The sequence below is a fragment of the Pseudophryne corroboree genome, chromosome 5, assembly GCF_028390025.1.
Source record: "Pseudophryne corroboree isolate aPseCor3 chromosome 5, aPseCor3.hap2, whole genome shotgun sequence".
NCBI classification, from domain to species: domain Eukaryota; kingdom Metazoa; phylum Chordata; class Amphibia; order Anura; family Myobatrachidae; genus Pseudophryne; species Pseudophryne corroboree.
Window position 1 is genome coordinate 682,303,232 of NC_086448.1, and position 27,883 is coordinate 682,331,114.

General features: G+C 43.6%; 2 long non-coding RNA genes across 2 annotated transcripts in view; one reads left to right on the forward strand and one right to left on the reverse strand.

Moving 5' to 3' along the window:
* The window catches only part of LOC134929326 (uncharacterized), a 352,737-nt gene that overhangs the window by 11,721 nt on the left and 313,133 nt on the right, over positions 1 to 27,883 (reverse strand). The gene's annotated exons all lie outside the window — the stretch shown is intronic.
* Positions 13,975 to 15,192, forward strand: LOC134929325 (uncharacterized). Its single transcript, XR_010178472.1, has 4 exons — positions 13,975 to 14,006; positions 14,538 to 14,608; positions 14,707 to 14,812; positions 14,976 to 15,192. It is a non-coding gene; the product is annotated as an uncharacterized LOC134929325 (long non-coding RNA).

Genomic DNA, 27,883 nt, shown 5'->3' on the forward strand with positions numbered 1-27,883 from the left:
TCTTGCCCCTATTGCCCCCCCGTAAAGTTTCCGGGACGTGATCTATAATGCGATGTTTAAGGGTGGCCATACTGTGGCGAAATTCCGCAAAATGCTTGGCAACAGGCTGGTCACCCCCTCCTGTAGCTAGTGCATTTCTGATGGCCAGCCTGTGCTGTGCCATCCTAACTTTGAATTGGCACTCTGTTTTGCCTATATAATAACGCCCACATGGGCATATGATGGCATATATAACGAATTTTGTGCTACAGGTTAGGGGCCATTTAATTTTAAACTTCTTTCCTGTGTATGGGTGGGCAATGGAATCCCCAGGTGACATATACGTGCAAGTAGTACACCCAATACACTTAAAACATCCATTTTTTCTTGTCATAAAGTGGGTGGGTCTTGTTTTGAATTTGGACATATCGGTTTTCACCAAATGGTCTCTGATGCTCCTACCCCTTGTGTAACTGGACATCACTCGAGTACCCCTGAACACTTCAAGATCAGGATCGCTTGCGACTATCGGCCAAAGGGTACGTAATTTGTGTTGTACTTGCCTGCTATTCGTTTTATATTCACATGCCCAAGGGATGGTTTTGGACATGTCTTTCGACCTATTTAGTGTAAATAGGTCATTTCTCTTGGCTGCAGTCGCCTTAGTGCGAGCTGCTGAGAGTAATTGCTGAGGGTACCCTCTATCTCGGAACCTCTGTTCCATCTCATCGAGTTGGACATCTCTAGTATGGATCTGGCTGTTGGTTCTGCATACTCTAAGAAACTGTGAATAAGGCAGGCCTTTAATGGTCGCTGGTGGATGGAAACTGTCATGTCGCAGTATAGTATTGCGGTCTGTAGGTTTCCTATACAAACAAGTTTCTAGCCTGCCATTTTTCAGTTTAATCAAAATGTCAAGAAAACAAATTTCATGGGGGCTAAGTTTTAGCTAAACATCACGTTTTATGCACAATAATATCCAATTTAAGTGTTGATGTATTGTTTTTTTGATATGATTGTTGTGTTATCGCTGCCTGCACTGAAGTTGCATTTGTATTACACGTAGCGTTGCCATGGACACAACGGAGGGGTCCCGCGACGTCACTTCCGGTCCACGCTGATCAGGGCGGAAGCACGGAGCGGAGGCTCCGACGGGTGCCCAGCTGGTAACAAACAGATGATTGAATTCATGTGCACACGGGGTGAGTAATGAGTTATGCTATTTAAGTTGGTTTGATGCACTGTCACTTTATCCTGACGAAGGGGAGTTTGGTCCCCGAAACGTAGATGTCACTTGCTGTGAATACACTGTAATTTGCAAGTCTCCGAGTGCCGCCTCTTTTTTTCTCTGTTTATCTATACCGGAGGGGAACCTGCGGATGGGGAAGGCACAGGAGCAAGATACATCCCGCTACGGATACAGTGAGTGCCGGGGTTAAAGTATAAGTATATATATATATATATATATATCTTTTTTTAATATATTTTATATAAAATATATTTTATATTATATATACAGTATGTGTGTGTATCTATATGTATATAGATATTATACTGTATATATATATTATACTATATATATATACATATATATATACACACACAGACACACACATACAGAATGATCCGGCACTCCAGCAGGCCCTCGGCTGCAAGTGCTGATGTGCTCACGGTGCCTTCCTCATGGACACAATTGCCCCCAATGTAGCAAGCGGATGGAGGCGGCACTCAGAGACTTTTCAATATTAAACGTGAACAAGTTTAATGGTGCATCTACGTTTCGGAGCCGACGGGGCTATGGCTCCGAAACGTACATGCACCATTAAACTTGTTCACGTTTTATATTGAAAAGTCTCTGAGTGCTGCCTCCATCCGCTTGCTCTCTCTCTCTCTCTCTCTCTCTCTCTCTCTCTTTCTCTCTCTCTCTATATATATATATATATAAATATATATTATACACATATAGATATATAAATATATCGGCACTCAAGCAGGTCTTTTGAAGTGTTACAAGTATATTGTCAGGTGTCACAACAAACAAGCAATGTTCCGGGGCCCGTAGCCTCTCCTTTGCCCCTTTGGGCTACGGGCCTCGTAACATTGGCTTATATGATGTGACACCTGACAATATACTATTTAGTACAGGGGGCACGTGGGGTTTTCTGTGTTTTGTATTTATTATTTTATTTATTTATGTTTTTATTTAATTTTTTTTGGGTGGGGTGGGGGGCGCCAAATTACTGCCTTGCCCCGGGTGACAGAAATCCTAGTTTCGGCCCTGTTTACAGTCACTGTGAGGAGTAGGAATGGCCATCGACCATCGATGATTCCTTATCATCAATGGTTTAAGGCCGATATCGAATGGTTTTGCCATCGATGGGAGAGAACCAGATGGTTTCCCCCCATCGATGGCTTAACCTAAACGAATATTTTTTCTTTACAAGATGATGGGACATGGAGCATGCTCCGCCCGACACCCACAAAGCCCTGCCCCTAGGCTGTGATTGGCCGTGGGTCATTCACAGAAATAAGAGGGATGACCATCGATGAGTGAAACCATTGATGGTCTCCCATAGCATAGTTAGTGACCATCGATGGCTACTCACAGTTTTACTTTGATGGTAACCATTGATGCGAACACACCGATGGCCATCCCTAGTGAGGAGCATTGTAGACATTGGCATCACAAGGCACTGTGGGGAAAGACAAAACTAACTTTGAAAAGTTCCAGTACTCCTTTTCCTGACAATCTGTAAGCCCCAAGCATTGCAGATAATACACCCCATTGCTGCTCATGCATTGTTTTCTTTTTTTCTTTTTTTGAAGGCTTGTGTACGCAGAGTTCCTGCTCATTACACATGCATTAGTGTTGATATGTGAAAAGGATGTGCGCTGTCAAAGGGATGAATGATTCTGAAGCCTTGTGGTTGTCCAGTCAGTGGTCAGCGCATACTGCACATCATCACCTATATGTCAACAAAAACACTTAAAGTGCATAATTGCAGACCTGCCAGATTCATTTTTTTTCACAATACAAAGCTCGCAACTTTAATAAGCACAAACAATGCTCCTAGCCAGGGGTGTTGATACAATATACAATGGAAGGCGGTCGCCTCCAGATGCCAGCCCTGAAGTTGGCAACATGATTTCCTTTATTGTTCTAATTTCTGCTTTAAGCGCTCCATAGCATGACTAAGCATGAGCTGCTGTCCCCCCTCTCACAGGCAGGGGCGTAGGGAGGGCGGTTCCGGTGGAGCTCGAGCTCCAGGCGCCCAAGGCAGTACAGGGATCCACAGCTCGACTCCGCTGGAACCTCTGCCTGGCTGCAAGCAGCTCACAGCCGCAGCTGTCAGTCACTGACAGCTGGAAACCCGAGCTGCTTCAAATCTGTCCCTCCCCTCCCTCCTCTCCTGTCCCTCCGCTCCCCTCCCTCCTCCCCTCCGGCCCGTGACTTGCGTGTGATGTCGCGTCACACGCACGGACGACGGAGATGCGGCCAGCAGCAGTCGGGAAGCAGGAGCGGGCAGGTGAGTATTGATAATGTCAATTATCTTTACAGGAATGAAAGCTATACCTTAAACACACCTTAAATACACTTTAAACCTTTAGCCGCTGTGGCCGCTATACTTAATTCACACTATGCACCTTTTATGCTATTAGCGTAAAAGGGTTCCGTAGTGTACGGACTTTGCATACACACGCCGCGCTTACGGTACAAAGTACTCGCACCGCATACACACCCAGAGATACACTTAAAACCTTCTACAGCAATGCAATACGATAATAACAATAATAATACACTTTAAACCTTAGCAGGGCAATGAGCACACGACACCAATTGTGATTAACCGCTGGGTTCCGACACCACAGTGGATTATTTCTGAAAGGGGGTTTACAATACAAATTATACACTACAATACAAACAATATACATAACAGAATAATGGCTACAGTCAATGTACATACGTGAGAATATTCGCATGCGCTTCCTGGTCCAGTCCTCCGTAATCAAATAGATAACGTTGTGAGTCTTGTGACTGGCCGCTCTGCAGCAGGCTTTATTTATACAAGTCTACCAAAAGCAATACAATGGATACTGTAATCCCTTTGTCCATTGGACACAGGGAAGCACTTTTACAGTACAGGAGAGGTCATAGGTTGATTTGAAAAGGTAGGCGATGTCTTTCTCAACTGCTCTTGTGGGTGGTCTCCTCTGGATTCCCGCCGCATATATAATATACAGTAAATACAGTTTACATCTATATTCTGCTTCTGCACATAACTATCCGCAGGAACATGCGATCTTCCGCAGACCAACACCGGAATGTTTGCCTTAAAATACCCTACAGCTGGATACCAAATACCACCTTATAACCTTAGTCTGTCCCCTCTTATCCTGTAAAGGTGAATCCCTTTGTTCTGCAACCATTTAAACAGCTATAACTTTCTGATGTGGTGCAAGGAGACTATGTGTACATTGTGCACTATTTGGATTAAATAAGTAATGTGTTCTGATGGCCCACCATGTGTACACAAACTCTGCCGTAAATACCCATACCACGCGCCGATGCGCAGGACCGCGGGAGCGACCATACGCAAAGTGTGTACATGTGCACGCACTGCAGAACAAGTGCACGCGCAGTGGGCATGTGTTTGCAGTTTATACGTGCTGTGTGTTCTGCAATATTTTTCGACTTTGACAGTATTTTTTTTTGTTTGGTTTTTATTTTATTTTGTGTTTGCGGCGCTACCAGGGGGCACAGCTACAGGGGGAACACCTACTGGGGCCACAACTACGGGGGCACAACTACTCCAGGCACAGCTACAGGGGTCACAACTACTCCAGGCACAGCTACAGGGGGCACAACTACTGTGGGCAAATCTACTGGGGGCAAATCTACAGGGGGCACAAACCAGGGTGCACAATTTCTCTGGGCACACCTACTGGGGGCACAGCTACAGGGGGCAAAACTATTCCGGGCACAGCTAAAGGGGGCACATCTACTGGGGAGCAAATCTACAGGGGGCACAACTACTGGGGGCAAATCTACAGGGGGCACAACTAGTGGGTCCATAACTACAGGGGGCAAAACGGGGCCACACCCCTTACCTATGAAGCCACGGTCCTATTTTTGGATGTGCGCCTTCGGCGCGCACTATGCTTCACCTGTGGGGGTGGGGGGCGCCAAAGGAAACTTTTGCCCTGGATGTCACAAGATCTAGAACCGGTCCTGGTGGCCACGCCCCCAAATCAGTACACGGGAGGGGGGCACCGAAACATACCTTGCTCCAGGCACCATGACACCTTGCTACACCTCTGCTCACTGGGTCCTCACCCCAGAGCCTGGCCCCAGCCTAGGATCATGGGGTCTATTCATGAAGCAGTGAAAAGAGTGGAGAAGTGAGCCTGTGGAGAAGTTGCCCATTGCAACCAATCAGCTGCTCCATACAACTGTGTAGTATGCAAATTATAAATGTTACATCAATGCTGATTGGTTGCCATGGGCAACTTCTCCACTGGTTCACTTCTACCCACTTTTCACTGTTTCATGAATAGACCTCCAAATCTGCAGCAAGCAAACCACACCAATGCACATAAAAGAGGCGGGGCACAGGCTGGAGTGCATGGCCCCTCCCTTCTTTGTTGGCTCTTCCCCCTCATACATACGGGACCTGCTGCCTCTCTGTTGCTCTTGGATCAGCAAATACAATAACAGAAGACCCAGATCAGCAATAGGTAGTGTTGGGGTTTTGGTAATTAATTGGTGGAGGAGATTGTGTTGTGTTGCTGGCATGTTGGAAGTGAAAGCACGGGGAGTACAGTGTGTGTCTGCGTGGGTGCTATTTAGCATGATCAGAAGTATATAATTCATTATATGTAATGTGGAAACGGTATCCGGATGACAGGTCAACAGTCAATAGGTCGACCACTAATGGTCGACATGCATTAGGTCGACATGGCCATTAGGTCAGCATGTCAAAGGCCGACAGTGCTTATGGTTGACAGGTACCAAAGGTCGACAGGTGAAATGGTCAACACACATATGATCGACACAGCTTTTTTGGGGGGTTTCAACTTGTTCCTCCACGTGGATTACGATTGGGAATAGTAATCTGTGCCGAGTGCAGTGGTAGCAGAGCAAGGCACTTGATCCGAAGCATGGCAAGTGAAGCAAGGGGGAGCGATACACTAATTGGGGTTCCCTGTACTCTTACGAAGAAAACAACACCAAAAAAATAAAAAATAAATTGTTGTCAACTTTTTTGTGTCGATCGTTTATCATGCCAACATTTTCCTATGTCAAACATTTTTCCCTGTAAATCTTTTCCTGTGTCGACCTTTCACATGTCGACCTTCACCCTGTCGACCAATAGTGGTCGACCTAATGACTGTCGACCTAATTAGGATTGACCCTGCAATCCATACCCTGTCGAAACACAAATATTTAAAATGCATTTATAGCAACAAAGCACTAATGCCCATGTATATGCAAGAACCCCCAATGCCTCTTTATATGGTATCATAACCCCTTTATTTACCTCCTGTCCCTATATATGCCAGACCCAACTCATGCTTCCTAATATGGCAACAGAGACAGCCTTGTGCTCCTTTATATTCCAGAGCCTACTCATTCCCCTTAATATGGCAACAGAGACTCAATGTGCCCCTATATATGTCAGAGCCTCCTTATTCCCCATATATACAGCATCAGAGACGTCCTTATGCCTCATACGCCAGTGAGCTCCCTTCTCATTTGACACTAGTGGTCACCCCCTTATGCCAGTCCAGCCACAGAAGCCTCTTGTCTCAAGCCAGTGCCTGGGCCTTTTGGTGAGGCTGTCATCACCACCATACAGTGCTATCATCACTGACAGAACCCCAGCTGGACCCCTTGGCCAGGGTTACCTTGAATATTGTCACAAAGGTTTCCTGCCAAGCTGAGGCACCAGCACTCTGTACAACACCAGTCCAACTGTCCAGTCCAGGTCTAACACTCTGTAAATCTCCTGCTTCAACTCTCCGCTCCACAGTAGCAGCCAGCTGTGCCACCATAGTGCTCTCTCCAATCAGAGCAACATAGTTCCTACCATGTACCAATATAACTTGCATTTCAGAGGCTCTAAGTAACTCTCCCATTAAAATCACAAAGTGTTATACCGCTTTCACACATGCAGCTAAATCCAGAGTTTTTGTATGTGAACGCGCATCAACTCAGGATTTCTGCATGTGTGAATGCAAACAACCTGGGACCAGGATCATGGAGCTGAGATCCGGCAAATTCCGAGGTCAAATGTCTTAAAGCGGTATTAGTGTAGGCTCCCATCTGAAAGAGGTCACCCTGCTGTGCCTCATGTTTTATCTAAAAGTCAGTTTATTAAATCTATATTTTTGCAGAATTTATTATTCAGTTACTTTATTATTGTCTTTGTATCTGAGGGGCATATATAATAATATTTGCTGTCTGCCATGGATATTAAGGATCCCTTATTGACATAATTTGTAGGGCAGTAATAACTGAGTCACAGGAATAGTCCCGGCAATCCGTAAGAAGTACAGTAACTGTGTATGCGATCACTGTACTTCCTGCTTCGGCCAGCTGCTGCACTTCTGTGCCTGCGCCTACGCTTATCTGCATATGTGCGACCGTTCAGCCCCGAGGTGGTCATCTCTGTGATCTGCAGGCTAACAAGATGGTGTTAGCTGCTGGGTCCAAGCTCCAGAATGTTTTGCAGTCTGGAGCTTGGTAAATCTGACAGCCCAGCAGCTGACAACTTCTGCTGTCCTGGCTGTAGAATACCGTAGTCAAATGTCTCTCACTAGCCTCAGACAAAGTAGCTCTTTCCAAGCTCTTGACATTGCTTACAGCAAACCAATGCACTGTCCTCATAAATGCTGCAAATCTTCTAAACACCACTGGAGTGATGTTGTCTCCTGAAGAAATATTCTCCATTGCTACACTGATGCCAAGACATTACGTTTGTGCAAGCCTGTTGTCCTGCAGTTTTGATTCCATACTGTACGTCTCCATCAACATTTTATTAATTCTTCTCCACCTAAATATAAATTCTACATCTATCCTTAGCTCACTAGCCTTAATTAATCAACCAGCCTGATTTTCCATACAGAGAGGTCTATTTACTAAGCTTTGGATGGAGATAAAGTGGACGGAGATACCAGCCAACCAGCTCCTGTCATTTTTCAAACACAGCCTGTGACATGGCAGTAGGAGCTGGTTGGCTGGTATCTCCATCCACTTTATCTCCATCCAAGGCTTAGTAAATAGACCTCTCTGTATAGGGGGATGCATCCAGCACCAGGTGTCACCCGCTGAGGCGTGACAGCAAAATGCCGGCTCCTGCTCAGTGACAGTAACATTATGTGCAGCACTCGGCTCCTGTCACTGTGTAGGAGCCGGCACTGCAGCCACAGTACTCCCTGCGGCAGCTTGCATCTCCCAAATCCCCAGAGTGAAGAAAACGGGGATCGGGACGTGAAGCTCCGCCCATCCATGAAGCCACACCCCTTCTCATGAAGCCCCACCCCCTTCACACAGAGCGCATCGGGTGTCACTGCAGTAAGTGACGCCTCTGGATGTCGCCCTCTTTTTGTAGGTGTGCCGAGCTCAGGTTTTGGGCCTTTTGGACCCAGCAGAGTAAGCCAGTCTGACATGCAGTCTGAGTAAGCTTTGGTTTATACAGATTTGCCATGGGAGGCAACCGATGGTGGTGATGGTGATCCGATAATTCGTCTTTATACACAGTACAGGGATCGCAGATGCTGGCAATAGGCATCTATTTCTTACAGACGCCTTCAGCAGCATTAGAATATTTGTACAGGTTGAGTATCCCATATCCAAATATTCCGAAATACGGAATATTCCGAAATACGGAATTCTATGAGTGAGAGTGAGATAGTGAAACCTTTGTTTTCTGATGGCTCAATGTACACAAAGTTAATAAAAATATTGTATTAAATGACCTTCAGGCTGTGTATTTAAGGTGTATATGAAACATAAATGAATTGTGTGAACATACACACACAGTAGCGCAAGCAGGGGGGGTTCTGAGTACCTGGAAACCCCCCCCCCCCCCTGATGAGCCAAATGGTTATTTGTGAGACGGAGACAGCAGTGTCTCCGTCTCAGCAAAAGCCGCGATTGCGACCACGGAGCTACTGCAGTGCGCGGCTGCAGCAGCTGTCTCCGTTACACACTACTGCAAGTAAGAGGCTGGCTGCTGGTATGAAGGGGTGCGTGGTGCGGCTTGAGAGGTTAGGGTGCATGCTAGCGCGTGCTGAATATGCCGGGAGTGGGCTTAGGACTGGAGGAATGACCATTGTCTGTCTGCTGACTGTCTTTGTGGGGGTAAAAGGGGGTTTGATGGTGCTTGTGCTGGTATTCGATAATAACTTATGCTCCTTGACCAGAGTCTGGGGATTGGGGGTTTATGGTCGAGAGGAGGAATGACCACTGTCTGTTTATGAAGGGGGGGGAGACAGCAGGCCAGCCACCAATTAGCTTTTTTTTTTCTTTTTATAGCAGACGCCTCTCCTCATTTTCCTTCCCCCTGTACGCTGCACCAATCCCCAAACCCCACCAGAAGGATGTGTCAATTAATATAATGAGTAGGCTCCTCTGCTCAAACCATCCTGCTTCAGGCACCTGGGCAACCCCCCCCCCCCCCCTTTCCCGGCCCGCCGTGCTGCCTACAGATGGGTAACTCCGCCTACTGGCCTTTTCCCCCCTTCCCCGCCGCACCGCTGTCTGCACGTGGGTGACTCGGCCAGGACCCCATCTGGGCTGTGGCACATCCCTGGCTATGCAGCAGGAGAAACAACTTGCCCTACACACAGAGAGCACCAGGTAACTGCTGTCCCCTGCATCGCACAACTCGTAATGCCAAGTCTTCCTGCTGTGATGATGTACCTGTCTCTCCCGCTATTTCGATGTCTCATTCTCTACCTCTCACCACAACTCTCGCCATGTCGCTCTCAACATTCTCTCTCTGCTATGTCTCTCTCGCCATGTCACCATGTCTCTCTTGCCATGTCTCTTTGTCGTCATGTCTCTTTCTCTCTCGCAATGTCTCTCTTTCCATGTGTTTCTATTTCACTCTCCCTCCATATGTCTCTCTCTTTCTCTTCCTCCCTTCCCATTTCTCTCTCTCTCCATGTCTCCTCTGCTCTGGTTCTGTGTGTGCTCTCTCTCTCTCTCTCTCTCTCTCTCTCTCTCTCTCTCTCCCTCCCTCTCTCTCTCTCTCTCTCTCTCTCACTGTGCTCATCAGAAATACATACTTGTGAAGGTTCCCTCCGTTGAGTAATGACCCCAAAATATCTGGCAATATGGTGGCACTCGGAGACTTAACATAGTGCAAAAAGGTGCCGTTTATTTCAATGAACAGAATCTTTTTCAGGTCTCCGAGTTCTGCCATATTGCTATATATATATATATATATATATATATATATATATATACATACACAGGATCCTGATGAAGGGGGGGATATACCCTCAAAATGTTGAATAAACCACAGGTTGTTTGCACTGTTCACAAAACATACGAGTGCCGCCTCTTTTCATGCCTATATATATATATATATATATATATATATATGCAACAATAGAAGAACTGGCGCCAAGGGGTCGTATCAACTCCCACTTTTAAACCTTAACTAGTAAAAACCTATTTTAAAGCACAGTAATAACATGTTTCATCATAAAACATTTATTAAAAACACATTCAAAACTAATACAGAAGAGACGTATTATTCCACAGTGAAAGATGTATAATTCTCAGTGTTGAATACAAATGCAAGTGGATCACAACAGTCTCCTCCTTCTCCTTAAAGTTGGTTCGGAGATAACGCCACAACATAGACACCCAACGCGTTTCGTCTTATACAAAAGACTTCTTCAGGGGTACATCTATAATTGTAGAAGATCTTATCAGAACTTAATACAATATTCTTAAAAACATATAAGGAACACATCATTACAAAAAACTTCCAATATGACAGAGCAGACAGAGAAAGGTCAAAAAAGGAGAGAAAAAAAGGAATTACATCTCAGGTCATACCTCGAGTAACTGGAACATATAGTATAATACGAGAAAACTCGTTCATACGTGCAAGATGGAAATTCCAATATATGACCAAGGCTTTCTGATAAGCAACCAGTGTGGCCTAATTGAGAAATATTAACCTCGTCACAATTTATTCAATAACATTATTATGTATAAAGTGGACAAAAATAAGAATATGAAACGTGTCACCTCACATACCTCGTGGTAAGACAACTTGAATAAAAGAAATTTGGAAACTCAGGTACTGAAAGGTCACTTAGATAGGAGACCTAATAAATTCATATCAGGGCGAATTAGTAAATGCATATTATTAAATAATTAATCAATCAATGATATTAGCACTAATTATGAAAGATTAATGCGTCTTTCATGAGGCCTTATTAAATTTAAAAAGTTTGAAAAGAAGGGGGGAAGGGGGGGGGGGAGGCCTCTCCTATTAAACAAAACACATATCCAGGGTATTTGGACCAAATAGAGTTATTAGTTAAAATTGCCCTTTTTCAGGCTATCAAATCTTTGATAAATCAGACTACATCATGCACCATCTTTATTTTGCGTTCCACCCGGCGCTTCCCGACACCTGACCAAGTCACGTGTCTTGCTGCGCCTAATGGTACGGCTCTCCTCTAACTGAGAAAGCGCAGGTCTGGAGGACTAAATACCTAGTAACTATTTACATACATTTTGTTACACCCTCGGATTAGACACAAGCGGCATGACACCTGATCTACCTAATCAAATGTGAACCTTAATCACTCCTTATCCTCACAAAATTGAAGAAAGAAATATTCTTAATAAGTAAATAAAACAATACCTATGCAGTGGCGGATCTTGCCACGGGCAAGCAGGACTTTTGCCCGGGGCGCCGCCTTCCGGAGGGCGCTGGCGCCATCCGGAGGGCGCCGCACCGTGGCAAGATCCGCCACTGCTGCCCGCTGTGTCCCTGTCCGCCTCCGCTGCCGTCCCCGTCCCGATCCCCGTCCGCCTCCTGAAGGGAACTAGACGCTATGCGTCTAGTTTCCCTTCCTGGAGAGTAACTTTGCTGAGCGGTGCGCGATGACGTCATCGCGCACCGCACAGCAAAGGTCCTCTCTACGAAGGGAACTAGACTCATAGCGTCTAGTTTCCCTTCGTGGAGAGGACCTTTTGCTGTGCGGTGCGCGATGACGTCATCGCGCACCGCTCAGCATTCAAGCGGCGCTTTTAATGTACAGGGGGCGTGATTGACCACGCCCCCTGTATTAGGCCACGCCCCATTTCCTGCCCGGGGCGCTCTGCGCCCTTGAACCGGCCCTGTACCTATGTGAAGTAGAGACATCTATGACCCTAATTATAATCTGGACTGGGACATTTAATAGGTTATATACTAATAAGTGCCAGTGTTAAAGGGGACATACACCCTACACATAACTCCCATATGATAATTTATAATATATAATAATTAATAATCAAGTTTCGTTTCTATACTCCTAGAGAACAAAATAAAATAAAATGCATTTGGTCTGCATAGTTCACACTAGTATATATGGGACACTAAGGGATATTAGGTATAGAGTATATAGTATAGCTCATAAAGATCCTGTAGGTCACGTACACTAAAGGATGGTATGTTAATAAATTGTATATTCACGAGTAGATTCACAGTAATTGGATGAAGTACTAGTAGTATAAAAAGTTCATTATGGGCCCTTCATTCATAATATATCACATATGGTAAGGGATTATCCTTATAGTTATCAGAGGTAGTCATCTATTTATTTATTACCTTCACACTCACCCACAATGGTGAGTATTATTATAGTTAGTTATAGTATAATGAAGGAGGTGTATTGAAATAAATTAGCTGTAATAACTAATAGATTTAATAAGTTATCACTAATCACTTATTGTGGTGAGCTTAAACCCTTGACACGTCTGCTATTCTACAAATTTTATATGGGCACTGCATTTTATTTTATTTTGTTCTCTAGGAGTATAGAAATGAAACTTGATTATTAATTATTATATATTATAAATTATCATATGGGAGTTATGTGTAGGGTGTATGTCCCCTTTAACACTGGCACTTATTAGTATATAACCTATTAAATGTCCCAGTCCAGGTTATAATTAGGGTCATAGACGTCTCTACTTCACATAGGTATTGTTTTATTTACTTAGTAAGAATATTTCTTTCTTCAATTTTGTGAGGATAAGGAGTGATTAAGGTTCACGTTTGATTAGGTAGATCAGGTGTCATGCCGCTTGTGTCTAATCCGAGGGTGTAACAAAATGTATGTAAATAGTTACTAGGTATTTAGTCTTCCAGACCTGCGGCTTTCTCAGTTAGAGGAGAGCCGTACCATTAGGCGCAGCAAGACACGTGACTTGGTCAGGTGTCGGGAAGCGCCGGGTGGAACGCAAAATAAAGATGGTGCCGGAACGCATAAGGTCCGGCTACAGTGGGCGCAAGTGGACAGTAATCACGCTCGGCTTAATGATCGGAGCTTATGGATGTGACTGGGGGAAGGCATATTCCCCATAATACGAATTCAAACTAGGTGTGGATGTGTGCATATGTCCCTTTTTAGCAGCACAAGTTAAAGTATCCACCCCATTCACTGCAGGATTGGATAAACAGACTGTCAATTACAACTAAGGCAGTCTCAAGCTGAGATAGTTACCGCAAAGCATTATGGGTTATATATTAATAAAGGTTTTTCTGATATCAGATTAATTTATGAGTGGTTATTTTTGGAGTAAATTAACTCTTATAATAGGTTTAGTAAAGTCCATAGGTGGGGAAGTGCGCACTATTAGTAAATAAGGGGCTAAAAGTCCTTTATTTTTGGCACCAATTAGATTAGGGTATTTGATTACATCATTACCCTTTCCCTTTATAAGGGTCAACACCCAGTTTAGTGCTTCATTACACAGGTGCTGAGCTTCTTCTACAGATCCATGGGAGGTAAGAGAATGTGATACTACTCTGAACAAAGTTCTGCCTAAAAGATACAAATGTTACTATGTATATTTAATCCTTGTTATACGTAACAGTGTATCATAGTGTTTTCAATGTTTGGACACACTGACTTACACTTATTTGTTCAAATTGTAATGTGGAGTACACGTCACATATACGAATATCTGAGGACATTCTTTTTAGTGCTTTTAGGGTCTGGTTTTATAGACCGGCACTTACAATTATTGCTCCATTATATTCTAGTGCATGATGTAGTCTGATTTATCAAAGATTTGATAGCCTGAAAAAGGGCAATTTTAACTAATAACTCTATTTGGTCCAAATACCCTGGATATGTGTTTTGTTTAATAGGAGAGGCCTCCCCCTCCCCCCCACCCCCCTTCTTTTCAAACTTTTTAAATTTAATAAGGCCTCATGTAAGACGCATTAATCATTCATAATTAGTGCTAATATCATTGATTGATTAATTATTTAATAATATGCATTTACTAATTCGCCCTGATATTAATTTATTAGGTCTCCTATCTAAGTGACCTTTCAGTTCCTGAGTTTCCGAATTTCTTTTATTCAAGTTGTCTTACCACGAGGTATGTGAGGTGACACGTTTCATATTCTTATTTTTGTCCACTTTATACATAATAATGTTATTGAATAAATTGTGACGAGGTTAATATTTCTCAATTAGGCCACACTGGTTGCTTATCAGAAAGCCTTGGTGATATATTGGAATTTCCATCTTTTACGTATGAACGAGTTTTCTCGTATTATACTATATGTTCCAGTTACTCGAGGTATGACCTGAGATGTAATTCCTTTTTTTTCTCCTTTTTTTCTCTCCTTTTTTGACCTTTCTCTGTCTGCTCTGTCATATTGGAAATTTTTTGTAATGATGTGTTCCTTATATGTTTTTAAGAATATTGTGTTAAGTTCTGATAAGATCTTCTACAATTATAGATGTACCCCTGAAGAAGTCTTTTGTATAAGACAAAACGCGTTGGGTTGTCTATGTTGTGGCGTTATCTCCGAACCAACTTTAAGGAGAAGGAGGAGACTGTTGTGATCCACTTGTATTTGTATTCAACACTGAGAATTATACATCTTTCACTGTGGAATAATACGTCTCTTCTGTATTAGTTTTGAATGTGTTTTTAATAAATGTTTTATGATGGAACATGTTATTACTGTGCTTTAAAATAGGTTTTTACTAGTTAAGGTTTAAAAGTGGGAGTTGATACGACCCCTTGGCGCCAGTTCTTCTGTTGTTGCATATTCCTATTCCTAGTCCCTTTTAACAGGGGACTTAGTTGAACCAGGCAGCCTATATCCAATATCTTGTGCTTTATCCAAAGATATAGTTACATCCAATTAGCACAGAGGGAGAGTATTTGTTTGATATATAGATATTTTTTTAGATAATTATATAAAATCATATATCTGGAAACCCCCCTTTTAAAATCCTGCGTTTGCCCCTGCCACACTTTGTTTAATGCACAAAGTTATTAAAAATATTGGCTAAAATGACCTTCAGGCTGTGTGTATAAGGAGTATATGAAACATAAATGCATTCTGTGCTTAGACTTAGGTCCCATCACCATGATATCTCATTACGGTATGCAATTATTCCAAAATACGGAAAAATCCCATATCCAAAATACTTCTGGTCCCAAGCATTTTGGATACGGGATACTCAACCTGTAGTATGGAATTGCACAGTCACTTCCTCAAGGCTGTGCAGTACCAACCACACCACAATCAGGCCCACGGATTATAAGGTCTTGTTGCCAGTTCACCTTTTGTTTCATTGTTTGTAATGGTGTCTGTTATTCACTGTATGTGTGATTTATTTTCCCACTATATCTACAGAACTGAGGAATATTATGACTAAATAGATAGATTTGACAGACTGGATGTCTTTATTCTGTCTAAGAGAGTTCCGATATGCGTTCCAGCTTTACTTCCGTCTTTGTGACACGTGCGTTTCACAGACAGGAAGTGCGGCTTGTTGCCTAGTTACGCACGTCACTGCGGTCCGTCTGTACTCAGCAGCTGTGGACGGGGAATGTCCGCTATTAGTGTTTACAACGGACGGGCTTTGCCCACTTGTGTCACATGGAGCCTGGCCGCTAAGTATAAGTGTGTCCTGCATTACCCCTTCTTGGTTGGGAAATTTTGGTATTTATTTTGTACTGATTGCTTTAGATGTTAGTTTGTATAATTATGTCGCATTTGATATGAGGTCATATTAGGGGCGTGTTTAGCGCCAAATTCTAATTGATCACTGGTGTATATAGAGCCTGTCAGGCATAACCCAGCTTACTGCTGGATATCCGGGTAGACCCTGTGTTTGGTCTTATGTTCTGATGGAATTATTACATACTGCCTCCTGAGGAAGGCCCTCTGTGGGCCGAAAGCGCTTGAGGACATATCAAGGAATACCATTCGAGTGTATTGTGTAACGTATAAATAAATTCACCTTTTTGCATCTTTATGAATTCTGGAGAGTGCCTCTACTGTCTGTTCTATAATTTGAATGCCTTTGCATTCTGGAGTGATCACCCCAGTCGTTGTCTCCTTTGAAGATGTGAGTGCGACCATTTTTTGGATAAATAGATAGATAGATAGATAGATAGATAGATAGATAATAAATAAATAACAAAACTACAATGAAAAGTAAGGCTAACACTGGGGGTCATTCCGAGTTGATCGCTCGCTAGCTACTTTTAGCAGCCGTGCAAACGCATAGTCGCCGCCCACGGGGGAGTGTATTTTCACTTGGCAAGTGTGTGAACGCCTGTGCAGCTGAGTGGTACAAAAACATTTTGTGCAAAACAAGACCAGTCCTGTAGTTACAGGTCCCGGAATTGATGTCAGATATCCGCCCTGCAAATGCCTGGTCACGCCTGCGTTTTCGCAAACACTCCCTGAAAACGGTCAGTTGACACCCATAAACGCCCTCTTCCTGTCAATCTCCTTTGCGATCGGCTGTGCGAATGGAATCTTCGCTAGATCCAGTGCACAGCAGCGATGCTCTTTGTGCCCATAGGACGTGCGTGCGCATTGTGGCACAGTCACATGCGCAGTTTTGCCGTTTTTTACCTGATTGCTCGGAATGACCCCCTCTGACCAATGTATATTATCTTTACCCTGCTTGAAAGTGTTCTGGCAATTTTTCTGTTTTGCATTTTATGATCTTTTAAATCTGCCTATCAAGTGTCATTGGATCAGTAACATCTCAGTTACTCCAATGAGCAATAGTCCCAGACACTGACTGAGCTGCTTACCATAGGTCCTGGTACGACATGTGGCCCACTGTCAGAGTATGCCAGTCCATCAATATATGTAGTTGACTTTAAGTCCCTGTTGTCAGAGCATCTATTCTATGGTAATAATGAGGACGGCTTTGAAAACTATTGATCTATGGTGTGCTGTTTTCATTATGATCCTTTGTAATGTGACATAAGTGATTATATAAAACATTTGAATGTTTAAGACTGGGCATGTAACTGTACCACATAAATCACATAAAGGGCCAGATGTACTAAGCCTTGAAAAGTGATAAAGTTGAGAGTGGTAAAGCACTAGCCAATCACCTCCTAACTGCCGTGTTACAGACTGGGTTTGAAAAATGACAGTTAAGGGGGTACTCACGGAGCGATCGCTGCTTAAAATCTAAGCAATCTGACTAGATTGCTTAGATTTTAAGCAGGATCGCTCCGTGTGTAGCCCCCAAAGTGATAGCAATGCGCGGCCCTGCACATCGCTATCGCTGGTGCTAGATTGGCCTGCCGTGCAGGCTAATCTAGCAGGTCGCTCATTTCACCCCCCGTCCCGTCTCCCCCCGCACGCTCAGCACACATCGCGCTGTGATGAGCGGCGGGAGAGATGTGTGCTGAGCAGTTCGCTCAGCACACATCTCTCCCACATCGGCCAGTGAGTACTGGCCTTTAGGAGCTGGTTGGTTGGTAGTTTATCACTGAACTTTATCACTTTTCAATCCTTTGTACATCTGGCCCAAAGACTCTTCCATAGACGTATCAGAGCAGTAAATGTGACACTTAGACATCAGATATCAGCCACAATAAAATCCTCATTCTTTCACCTGAGGAACATAGCCAAAATCAAGCACTTACAGTAATTCCCTCAGATGATCTGCCAAAAGTCATCCATGCATTTGTATCATCTCGATTAGACTACTGTAATGCCCTCTACCTTGGTCTCCCAGCAAAAGAATTGCACCGCTTACAGTTGGTGCAAAACACAGCTGCCAGGCTGTTAACTAACCAGCCCCGTTCTAGCCACATAACACCCATCCTCTACTCCCTTCACTTGCTGCCTGTAAGATGGTAAATCATCTTCAAGATTGGCTTACTGAGTTTCAAAGCCCTACATGAGCAGTGCCCAAGGTACCTGAAGCTGCTTCTGATTCCATACTGCCCCACTCGATTACTGCGATCTGTAGATGAAGGACTTTTAGCAGTAGCTAAAATCTCCCGTAATTCATCTGGGGTCGAGCTTTTAGTTATGCGGCTCCAACTCTATGGAACTCACTTCCCCACACGGTGCGAGAGGCCCCAACTATAGAATCCTTCAAAAGTAGACTCAAGACTTTCCTGTTTACTCAAGCATTTCCATAATGTCCCTTTAGTATCTACATGCTTTTGTATTTTATGAAAAGCTGTTCTGTACTTCATTATTTTCTGTACTATATTATGCTATGTATCTGTTAAACGCCTTGAGTCCTATTGGAGAAAGAGCGCGATAGAAATAAAATGATTATTATTATTATTATTATTATTATGAGAGAAACTAAAGTTACCCATTTGGGGGGGGAATTCAATTACCTGCAATCATTGATTGCGGGTAATTGTGTCGCCGTGGCTTATCAGAGATTTTGTTTCACCTGCAGAAGGATTACGAAACCTCTGAAAACAGCCCTGTTTTCGTCTGCTGTTTCTAGTTTTTCACTCCCACGAATCACATTGAGCTTTTGATACACGCCCACAAGTGGTTTCATATGATCATTTTGCCACTGCCCTGAACATGACCTGAGATGCCCTATTTTGCAGAAAGACAGATCTGTCCAAGTTGTGTCCAACTCATAATAGGACGGACATACACGTACAGTGGCTTCTGTGCATGCGCTGTATGAAAATACTCTCCATCTGCATATAGCATTGCATGTAAAAATATGTACACAATGTACAGATGGGCCATAGTTGTGTGTTTTCATAAGAAGAGGTGCACCTTTCTTGCCCTCGGAGAAGTTTACGGGGTGTAAGTTCTTTCTGTGAAGGGTGTGGAGACAAAAGTCAAGATTTTCTGCCCGCCTTGTTGTTGCTGTGGTGACCGGCTTGCGCGACTCCATTGGTCAGCCGGCTGATGATGCAGATGATGAGGCCTCCTGCTGCATTACCATATCAGAGCTATCACTGCTGCTTCTATGTGAGCGGCAGCGATGCCTGCTCCAACCACATCTGGATCATCCCCAAAGAGCACAAGTTTACACTTTTAATATGTGTGAATAATAGGTCTGCATTTTGCATTTTATTTCAGCAGTTTATATAAATGTTATGCTTGCCATGAGATTGTCAAATTGTGCTCTTGCAGAGAATGATAGCAAGTGCAAATATACTGGCCCTCATTCCGAGTTGTTCGCTCGGTAATTTTCTTCGCATCGCAGCGATTTTCCGCTAATTGCGCATGCGCAATGTTCGCACTGCGCCAAGTAAATTTGCTATGCAGTTAGGTATTTTACTCACGGCATTACGAGGTTTTTTCTTCGTTCTGGTGATCGTAGTGTGATTGACAGGAAGTGGGTGTTTCTGGGCGGAAACTGTCCGTTTTATGGGTGTGTGTGAAAAAACGCTGCCGTTTCTGGGAAAAACGTGGCTGAAGAAACAGGGGAGTGTCTGGGCGAACGCTGGGAGTGTTTGTGACGTCAAACCAGGAACGATACTGACTGAACTGATCGCAGTTGCCTAGTAAGTGTGGAGCTACTCAGAAACTGCTAAGAGGTGTCTATTCGCAATTCTGCTAATCTTTCGTTCGCAATTTTACTATGCTAAGATTCACTCCCAGTAGGCGGCGGCTTAGCGTGTGCAAAGCTGCTAAAAGCAGCTTGCGAGCGAACAACTCGGAATGACCACCACTATGCAGCTAATATGTAAGAACAATGCTTAGGGGTGTAACTAATTACTAAACACCTTCTATTCAAACCTGCCAATTATTGGCGTGTTTGCTTGCAGAATGTAAAATGGAAGTGCAAAACGCGTCTGGTTGCTGTTTCTGTGGGCAATAATAACGCAGAAAATCGTCAGCTTTATAATAAATGTTGCCCTTAGAGTAGCTGTTGCTTTCCCTCAGTAAGAAAAGGCATCCAGACACTAACTATTTGACAAGCAGAAAAGGGCACGATGATTGGCCAGTTAAAAGTCAACCATTTAGTGTACATCAAGTAAATGTCACTTTTACAGTAGTTGCAGTACATCAGAAATATTTAAATGAGAAAGAGACAATAATTAATGTTCTGAGTAAACACATGGTGTAAAGGGGAGAAGTATGATTTGCAGGTGCATGGGATCCCGGCGCTTGTAATATGGACGCCGGAATCCCATTTTTTAAGAAGCCGACAGGGGTGAGTAAGGGATGTTCCCCCCCTCTCCCCAACCCCCTAACCCTCCCTCCCCGCAGCATAACCCTAACCTCCCCCCTTGGTGCCTAACCCTAACCCCCCTCCATAGGTACCTAAACCTAATCCTCCATCCCCGCAGCCTAAACCTAACCCTCCCCCCCTTCCCCCGCAGCCTAACCCTAATCCTCCGAGGGAGTTGGCTAACCCTATCCCCCCTCCCCTACCCCACGCAGCGCAACCCTAATCCCCCGGGACGCAGCCTAACCCCCCCCCCCATCCTCCCCTGAGCAGCCTAAACCTCCCCCAACTCCCCCAAGTCATTCTTTACCCAGGTCATGATCTTAGTAATAACGAGTACAGACTGAATAACTGTAAATCCTAATCACGTTTTCCCCAGAACACTTATCCAAGATGAATAAAATTACAATTTCACACTTAATAAATAGCCAGAGATTAACACAACAGTTTATTCCAAAGTATATACACTTATATATAATTGTTAATGGCTCAGTAGAATACATTCACACTACCTTAAGCAATAATTAAAAAAATAGGAAAAAAATAATTACACTGAATATGGATGAAATGAAATCTGCATGTTATATGTATATATATGCAGTATACATGTGTTATTTTGAACAGAAGTGTCAGGCTATAATGAAACACAAAGGTAGCATAAACCATGCATATAATTTTGTATATAAGTTGTAGATAGGCTCCATATTTTATATTAATGAGAAGATAGGTATTAATTGCAGTGTTCAGAGTTAAAGTGAAAATTTCGTACTGCCGTGGTACAGTGGAACCTTCATAGTTTTACATATACATAAATAGTATAATTAAACATGATACTACATTATTGAATCAGTAAAAACAATTAAAAGTCACTGGTTAATTAATTACACTTCTTAAACTTTGACATCCATTTTTCTCAAAATTGGCTTTCATGAACTTGGTTTACTGTAACTCTGAACCCTCCAAATAAGAGAATGGCCTGTATGGAAGTTCACTGAAGTGAGTTTATGAGTGATTATAACTGAGACTTAGAACTTCTGCTTATGAAGTCTTGAATGTCAAGAACTAAGGACCTGACTTAACAGGAGGACGATGCTGCTTCCGCTCTAGCGTATGTTGTCAGCATTGCGGGGGCGATAATGCAAATGCTAGTTTCAGCCTTCCTCTTAAATACAAGTGTGCGAATGTAGCCGCTTTCACTGACATACCCATGACACTCCCATAACAAGCCGACACAAACTTTTTTTGAGCTAACTTCTGGCAACCTCCCAGTCAACACCCATCAATCCGGAGGCACTGTGAGGGTTTTCTGTACCTTGTGGATGCGCAGTAATAAGTGATCGCTCAACTACTTGAACATCAGCATTGCCTGTGCCTGAATTAGGCCCCATGGGGTATATTTACTAAGCTCCCGATTTTGACCGAGATGCCGTTTTTTCATCAAAGTGTCATCTCGGTCAATCTCGGTCATTTACTAAACACTAATCACGGCAGTGATGAGGGCATTCGTAATTTTTTTCTAGTTCAGGTAAAAAATTACGAATGAATACACCATCGGTCAAATTACGCCTGTTTAAGTATGAATCTCGGTCATTTACTAAGAAGTGCAAAGCAAAAAAACCCAAAACACTGCCGTGAAAAATTACAATTCGTAAAAAAGTCCTAAAAAAAAACAGACCTGCTTTTTTTATTCGTGATTTGAGATGCATGCAGGGATCCATGAGATCCGTGCATGTATATCAGTGGGAAGGGGTTGGAAAGTGCTTTTTTTTGCCAAAAAAAATTGCGTGGGGTCCCCCCTCCTAAGCATAACCAGCCTCGGGCTCTTTGAGCCGATCCTGGTTGCAGAAATATGGGAAAAAAAATGACGGGGGTTCCCCCATATTTAAGCAACCAGCATCGGGCTCTGCGCCTGGTCCTGGTCCCAAAAATACGGGGGACAAAAAGAGTAGGGGTCCCCCGTATTTTTAAAACCAGCACCGGGCTCCACTAGCTGGACAGATAATGCCACAGCCGGGGGTCACTTTTATACAGCGCCCTGCGGCCGTGGCATCAAAAATCCAACTAGTCACCCCTGGCCGGGGTACCCTGGGGGAGTGGGGACCCCTTCAATCAAGGGGTCCCCCCCCCCCAGCCACCCAAGGGCCAGGGGTGAAGCCCGAGGCTGTCCCCCCCCCCCATCCAATGGGCTGCGGATGGGAGGGCTGATAGCCTTTGTTGTAAAATAAAAGATATTGTTTTTAGTAGCAGTACTACAAGTCCCAGCAAGCCTCCCCCGCATGCTTGTACTTGGAGAACCACAAGTACCAGCATGCGGCGGAAAAACGGGCCCGCTGGTACCTGTAGTACTACCACTAAAAAAATACCCAAAAAAACACAAGACACACACACCGTGAAAGTATAATTTTATTACATACATACACACATACATACATACTTACCTTATGTTCCCACGCAGGTCGGTCCTCTTCTCCAGTAGAATCCAAGGGGTACCTGTTGAAGAAATTCTACTCACCAGATCCAGTGGTCCAGGCTCCTCGGCAAATCCAGGGATAATCCACGTACTTGAATAAAACAAAAAAACGGTTGCCCGACCACGAACTGAAAGGTGACCCATGTTTGCACATGGGTCACCTTTCCACGAATGCCAGAAACCCACTTTGCCTTCTGGCTAAGTGGGTTTCTTCAGCCAATCAGGGAGTGCCACGTTGTAGCACTCTCCTGATCAGCTGTGTGCTGCTGTCCTCACTGACAGGCAGCACGCGGCAGTGTTACAATGTAGCGCCTATGCGCTACATTGTAACCAATGATGGGAACTTTCTGCTCAGCGGTGACGTCACTTTAGGTCAACCGCAGGGCAGAAAGTTCCCATCATTGGTTACAATGTAGCGCATAGGCGCTACATTGTAACACTGCCGTGTGCCGCCTGTCAGTGAGGACAGGAGCACACAGCTGATCAGGAGAGTGCTACAACGTGGCACTCCCTGATTGGCTGAAGAAACCCACTTAGCCAGAAGGCAAAGTGGGTTTCTGGCATTCGTGGAAAGGTGACCCATGTGCAAACATGGGTCACCTTTCAGTTCGTGGTCGGGCAACCGTTTTTTTTGTTTTATTCAAGTACGTGGATTATCCCTGGATTTGCCGAGGAGCCTGGACCACTGGATCTGGTGAGTAGAATTTCTTCAACAGGTACCCCTTGGATTCTACTGGAGAAGAGGACCGACCTGCGTGGGAACATAAGGTAAGTATGTATGTATGTGTGTATGTATGTAATAAAATTATACTTTCACGGTGTGTGTGTCTTGTGTTTTTTTGGGTATTTTTTTAGTGGTAGTACTACTACAGGTACCAGCGGGCCCGTTTTTCCACCGCATGCTGGTACTTGTGGTTCTCCAAGTACAAGCATGCGGGGGAGGCTTGCTGGGACTTGTAGTACTGCTACTAAAAACAATATCTTTTATTTTACAACAAAGGCTATCAGCCCTCCCATCCGCAGCCCATTGGATGGGGGGGGACAGCCTCGGGCTTCACCCCTGGCCCTTGGGTGGCTGGGGGGGGGGACCCCTTGATTGAAGGGGTCCCCACTCCCCCAGGGTACCCCGGCCAGGGGTGACTAGTTGGATTTTTGATGCCACGGCCGCAGGGCGCTATATAAAAGTGACCCCCGGCTGTGGCATTATCTGTCCAGCTAGTGGAGCCCGGTGCTGGTTTTAAAAATACGGGGGACCCCTACTCTTTTTGTCCCCCGTATTTTTGGGACCATGACCAGGCGCAGAGCCCGATGCTGGTTGCTTAAATATGGGGGAACCCCTGTCATTTTTTTTCCCATATTTCTGCAACCAGGATCGGCTCAAAGAGCCCGAGGCTGGTTATGCTTAGGAGGGGGGACCCCACGCAATTTTTTTTAGGATTTTACTTTGTTAAATTTAAAAAAAACAAAAATACGAACCCCAGCACGGATCACACAGATCCGGCCGAGATTGATTGTAAAAAAAAACGGCAGTGTTTTGCTAATCACTGCCGTCAAATTAGGTAAAAAAACACGAATGACATCGACATCGGAAGCAAAGAAAAATACGAATACGACAGCTTAGTAAATTAGTCGTAATCAATTCAAAAAGTTGCAGTTTTACACTGCCGATGTCATTCGTGATTGAACTTTGACCTATTTTCGGAAATTACGAATCTTAGTAAATATACCCCCATGTGTCTATAATGATTCAGTTGGGATACGGTTAGCATCCTGGAGGTCGGAATGCCAACACCACTCGGAATCCCAGCATCGGAACACCAACCGCCGACATCCTGATGGTAAGTATGGGGGTTAGTACCCGGGGGGATAGGGTTAAGCACTACAGTGGGGGATTAGCCCTAGCCGATACCCCTGAGTTTTAGCCCTAGCGGCCACCCCTGGTTTCTTAGCCCTAGCTGCCACCGCCCCAACAATCTTAGTCCTAGTGGCCACCCCAGGTGGGTTTGGGTTAGAGTAGGGGACAGGGGAGGGGTAAAATAATGACCACATCCCCTGTCGGCATTCTAATTGTTAGGATGCCGATCTCGGTCATGTGACCACCGGCATCCCCACCGCCTCTATAATGTATCACACCCATTTCTTGCGTTTCTTGTATAGCAGGGTAGGCAACATTTATCTGTTTGGGTGCCAGATGTTCAACATTATAAGCCAATAAAAGGTCTGGAGTACCACCACCATTACAACATACACAAACATTCACAAAAGTATTAGATGGGTGCCAAAAATATTAGTGGCTTCCCTGTCTTTCATTTTTTTAACAATATTTTGCTCAGGTTAGGTTGATAATATGTAGTCTGGAGATGAAGATATACTTCACAATTCTGTACAGTTAATAACCTGTGATCAGGAGTGTTTTTTAGCCTTGGAAAAATCTTAATAAGAATATATAGTGCTTTTCTCTAAAATGACTCAATGCGCTTTACATAAGTAGTAAAGAGGCCATGGGAGAGATGTATTAAGCAGTGAAAAGAGTGGAGAAGTCACCCATGTAGGCTTACCATACTATCCCTATAAATCACACAGGTTCTGCGGCTGGCTGACTACAAGCCTTCATTTTACCTGTTATAATCAGCTAGAGAACCTGCGTATTTCACAAGTGTCCCGGTTTAAAGGGATAGTGTGGTAAATCTATGCCCATGGCAACCAATCAGTTGCTACCTATAATTTTACAGAATGTACTTGATAAATGATACCTCATTGGTTGCCATAGGCAACTTCTCCACTGGCTCACTTCTCCACTCTTTTTACTGTTTCATACAACTGACCCCATAAAATAAAGGCGGCAGCACTGAAGTGGTTACAGTTGCTGAATACAAAATGTGAAATACTTGCAGCAAGCAAACAGTATGATATTATAGGCATTACTGAAACTTGGTGGGATGAATCTCATGATTGGACAGTCAATCTAGAGGGCTATACACTGTTTAGGAGAGACAGACTAAATAAAAAGGGTGGAGGGGTGTGTCTGTACGTAAAGCCGTTTTAAAACCTAATATATGGGAAGATATTCAGGAGGGGACTGTAGACACTGTTGAGACATTATGGGTAGAAATTGCATGCCGGGAAAAAGGAACAAAAAAGTTAGTATTGGGTGTATGCTATAAACCGCCTGGTATCAACGCATCTGATGATGAATTGTTACTAAAGCAAATTGAAAAAGCAGCAGGAGTAGAAGACATAGTAGTGATGGGAGATTTTAACTATCCAGAGATAAACTGGAAAAACGATTCATGTGATACTGCTAGGGGCAGTATGTTTTTAAACACACTAAATGATAACTACCTAGTCCAACTAATTGAGGAATCAACTAGGTACAATGCAATCTTAGACCTGGTATTAACAAACCATCAGGATTTGGTATCGGGTATTATAGTAGGGGAACCCATAGGAAACAGCGACCACAATATGGTCACATTCAATATCAGTTTCTACAAACAGCCCTATACTGGCTCAACTAGGACTTTAAACTTTAGCAAAGCAAATTTTGAAAAGATGAGGGTATTTTTCAGGGATATTGAATGGGAAGGTTTGTTTTTAGGAAAAAATACTACGGAGAAATGGGAGGTACTAAAATTCCTGCTAGCTAAAAATACACTCAAATATATTCCTATGAGTAGCAAAAAAGGGAATAAAAATCATAAACCGATGTGGCTTAACAAAAAGATTAAGGAACTTATGGGCAAGAAAAGGCGAGCATTTAAAAAATACAAATCTGACGGGGAAGCAGAGTCATTTCAGCACTATAAGGAATGTAACAAAAATTGCAAAAAGGAAATAAGAGCGGCTAAAGTAGAAACTGAAAAACTAGTAGCAAAGGAAAGCAAAGCGAATCCCAAAAAATTCTTTAAATACATTAATAGCAAGAGATTAAAAAAGGAGAGTATAGGCCCTTTGAAAGACAAGTTGGGAGTCTTAAGCAAAAATGATAATGACATAGCGGACACACTAAATTAGTTTTTTTTCAACAGTATTCACTAGAGAGGACCCAATTCAGGGACTGGCACACAATCTCAATAATGAGAATATCACACTGATAGGTACTTATTTAAGCAAGGAAGTAGTCTGTGACCGATTAAAACATTTAAAGATTAATAAATCACCAGGGCCCGATGGTATTCATCCAAGGGTTCTAATGGAGCTTCACTCTGAACTGGCAAAACCGCTATCTTTGATCTTTGAGGATTCAGTTATATCAGGTATGGTTCCCAAAGACTGGCGTATAGCGGAAGTAGTGCCTATATTCAAAAAGGGAAGTAAAGCTGAACCAGGTAATTATAGACCAGTTAGTCTTACATCTATAGTGGGGAAAGTATTGGAAGGTATTCTAAGAGATAGTATTCAGAAGTTCCTTGAAACCAATAAGGTCATTAAAAGGCATCAACATGGGTTTATGAAGGACAGATCCTGTCAAACCAACTTACTTGGCTTTTATGAAACAGTAAGCGCAAACCTAGATCAGGGAAAAGACGTGGATGTAATCTTTTTAGACTTTGCCAAAGCGTTCGATACTGTACAACACATGAGACTTATATACAAGCTACAAGAATCAGGGCTAGGAAGCACAATATGCACTTGGGTCAAAAACTAGTTAGATAATAGGAAGCAGCGCGTTGTGGTTAATGGATCTTTTTCAACTTGGACTGAAGTGCTAAGTGGTGTGCCGCAAGGCTCAGTATTAGGACC